Genomic DNA, 4,051 nt, shown 5'->3' on the forward strand with positions numbered 1-4,051 from the left:
TGGCGAGCCTTACTATGCATCACGGTTGGAGAGCCCTCCTCATATACGCCCTATGGCTGGCGAGCCTTGCTACGCATCACAGCTGGCGAGCCTTACTACGCATCGCGGCTGGCGAGCCCTCTTCATATACGCCCCATGGCAGGCGAGCCTTACTACGCATCGCGGCTGTCGAGCCCTCCTCATACACGCCCCATGGCTGGCGAGCTTTACTACGCATCGCAGCTGGTGAGTCCTCCTCATATACGCACCACAGCTGGTAATTCCTTGACCGCAAACGTGCGAGGACATATCCGAAAATGCCTCAGGTGTGACTCCTTCTTATGGTTGGCGAGCCTTACTACGTATCGCGGCTTGCGAGCCATTCACATATATGCCACATGGCTGGCGTGCTGTACTACGCATCGCGGCTGGCGAGCCCTCCTAATATACACCCCATGGCTGGTGAGCCTTACTACGCCTCGTGGCTGGCGAGCTCTCCTCATGTACGCCCCATGGTTGGCGAGCCTTACTAAACATCGCGGCTGGCGAGCCCTCCTCATATATGCCCCATGGCTGGCAATCCTTTCTACGCATCGCGGATGGTGAGCCCTCCTCATATACGCCACGCGGCTGGCGAGCCGTACTACGCATCACGGCTGGCGAGCCCTCTTTATATACGCCCAATGGCTAGCGAACCTTACTACGCATCTCGGCTGGCGAGCGATCCTCATGTACGCCCCATGGTTTGCGAGCCTTACTACGCATCACGGCTGGCGAGCCCTCCTCATATACGCCCCATTCCTGGCGAGCCTTATAATGCATCGCGGCTGGCGAGCCCTCCTCATATACGCCCCATGGCTGGCGAGCCTTACTACGCATCGCGGCTGGTGAGCCCTCCTCATATACGCACCACAGCTGGCGAGCCTTTGTCCGCAAACGTGCGAGGATATATCCGAAAATGCCTCAGGTATGACTCCTTCTTATGGTTGACGAGCCTTACTACGTATCGCGGCTGGCGAGTCATCCTAATATATGCCACATGGCTGGCGAGCTGTACTACGCATCGCGGCTGGCGAACCCTCTTCATATAAACCCCATGGCTGGCGAGCCATACTACGCATCGTGGCTGGCGAGCTCTCCTCATGAACGCCCCATGGCTGGCGAGCCTTACTACGTATCGCGGCTGGCGAACCCTCCTCATATACGCCCCATGGCTAGCGAGCCTTATTACGCAAAGCGGATGGCGAGCCCTCCTCATATACGCCACGTGGCCGACGAGCCGTACTACGCATCGCGGCTGGCGAGCCCTCTTTATATACGCCCCATGGCTGGCGAACCTTACTACGCATCGCAGCTGGAGAGCCCTCCTCATGTACGCCCCATAGATGGCGAGCCTTACTATGCATCGCGGCTGGCAAACCCTCCTCATATACGCCCTAGTGCTGGCGAGCCTTACTACGCATCGTGGCTGGCGAGCCCTCCTCATATACGCCCCATGGCTGGTGAGCCTTACTACGCATCGCGGCTGGCGAGCCCTCCTTATATACGCCACATGGCTAGAGAGCCTTAGTACGCATCGCGGCTGGCGAACCCTCTTCATATAAACCCCATGGCTGGCGAGCCATACTACGCATCGTGGCTGGCGAGCTCTCCTCATTAACGCCCCATGGCTGGCGAGCCTTACTACGTATCGCGGCTGGCGAACCCTCCTCATATACGCCCCATGGCTAGCGAGCCTTATTACGCAAAGCGGATGGCGAGCCCTCCTCATATACGCCACGTGGCCAACGAGCCGTACTACGCATCGCGGCTGGCGAGCCCTCTTTATATACGCCCCATGGCTGGCGAACCTTACTACGCATCGCACCGGAGAGCCCTCCTCATGTACGCCCATAGATGGCGAGCCTTACTATGCATCGCGGGCCGGCAAACCCTCCTCATATACGCCCCAGTCCTGGCGAGCCTTACTACGCATCGCGGCTGGCGAGCCCTCCTCATATACGCCCCATGGCTGGTGAGCCTTACTACGCATCGCGGCTGGCGAGCCCTCCTCATATACGCCCCTGGGCTGGCGAGCCTTACTACGCATCGCGGCTGGCGAGCGCTCCTCATATACGCCCAATGGTTGGCAAGCCTTACTAAGCATCGTGGCTGGCGATCCCTCCTTATATACGCCACATGGCTAGAGAGCCTTAGTACGCATCGCGGCTGGCGAGCCCTCCTCATATACGCCCCATGGCTGGTGAGCCTTACTACGCATCGCGGCTGGCGAGCCCTCCTCAGATACGCCCCATGGTTGGTGAGCCTTACTACGCATCTTGGCTGGCATGCCCTCCTTATATATGCCCAAGGCTGGCAAGCCTTACTATGGATCGCGGATGGCGAGCCCTCCTCATATACGCCCCATGGCTGGCTAGCCTTACTACGCATTGCAGCTGGCTAGCCCTCCTCATATACGCCCCATGGCTGGCGAGCCTTACTACGCATCACAGCTGGCGAGCCCTCCTCAAGTACGCCCCATAGCTGGCGAGCCCTCTTTATATACGCCCCATGGCAGGCGAGCCTTTCTACGCATCGCGGCTGGCGAGCCCTCCTCATATACGCCCCATGGCTAGCGAGCCTTACTACGCATCGTGGCTGGTGAGCCCTCCTCATATACGCATCGTGGCTGGTGAGCCTTTGACTGCAAACCTGCGAGGACATATCCGAAGATGCCTCAGGTATGACTCCTTCTTATGGTTGGCGAGCCTTACTACGTAACGCGGCTGGTGAGCCCTCCTCATTTATGCCCCATGGCTAGCGAGCCTTACTACGCATTGCGGCTGGCAAGCCCTACTCATGTACGTACCACAGCTGGCGAGCCTTTGTCCGCAAACGTGCGAGGACATATCCGAAGATGCCTCAGGTACGACCTCTTCTTATGGCTGGCGAGCCTTTGTAGGAGTCTAACGGACTTTAAACGACCCGCACAGATAGTCGACAGACTCTAAACTATTCCCGACGATAGGTCCTTGGCTCGTACCCTCGATTCGCCTTGGCGTCACCCTTCCCGGCGGTTGGTCCTTGGCCCGAATCCTTTCGAGCCACCTTGACGTCGCTTGGGTCTCCAGGTTGTAATTTTTGATTGACCTGGGAGCTCTACTTTGACTTTCGCCCTGTCCAAGCCTCAGTCAAAGTGGGGGCTCTGTAGATACCTAGTATCTGCTGAGACTCCAACAAAAACCCGATGATTATCGGACTATGACATGCTTTGGTATCGCGGCGTTTGATCGACAGTTCGTGTACAACTTTACGTCGGAAAACTTAAAACGATTTCGAAAATAAAACATTTCAAAACTTTTCAAAAGTACCTGGAGTGTTTAATGCACGACGACGGGGTCGCAATGACACTAACTAGAGTCAAAACCGACACCGGACCAAAAACCGACACAAAATTCAAATCCCAACTCGAACAACGAGTCAAACCGAGTCAAACACAAAAAAACAAAACATTCAAAACCTTCTATACTAAGATTTCCCGGATTCATGAATGGTCAAGAACCAAATATGTGACTAAAAATCCTAGGATAGAACAAATCATGATTGCATTTGTGTGAAAGGGACAGGACAACTCGAAGACCCGCGACGTGGCTCGCACCTCTTTGAGCAGCCCAGGTGGCCACATCGCTCAAAATTCACACAACCACTCATTTTCCTATAAATACCCCTCAAATGCCCCCAGTTGAGAACTTACGCGAGTGTCCGCCCCCTCTTTCTCCCTTAAAATTCTAGATTCGACTTCCTAAGTCACAATCCGACGCGTATTTACGACCTACCGATTGTAAATACAAGCCTTACACATTGTTTGGTACCGTCATCGTGCAGTAAATCAGTTGACCGACCACTTCGACCACTGCACCATCTCTAATCTTAACAAAACACTCTTTTTACTTACTAAAACGGTTTTAAACCGAGTCTTTTCCGACCAAACGAGTTTTTACACTTACGTCGATTTCTCGCCATAACCAAGCATGTAAGTATGAGGGTATAAAAATCCTTCTTTTATCATGTCTTTACTTGTTTCATGACCATA

Source organism: Silene latifolia, chromosome Y, assembly GCF_048544455.1.
Source record: "Silene latifolia isolate original U9 population chromosome Y, ASM4854445v1, whole genome shotgun sequence".
Lineage (NCBI taxonomy): Eukaryota > Viridiplantae > Streptophyta > Magnoliopsida > Caryophyllales > Caryophyllaceae > Silene > Silene latifolia.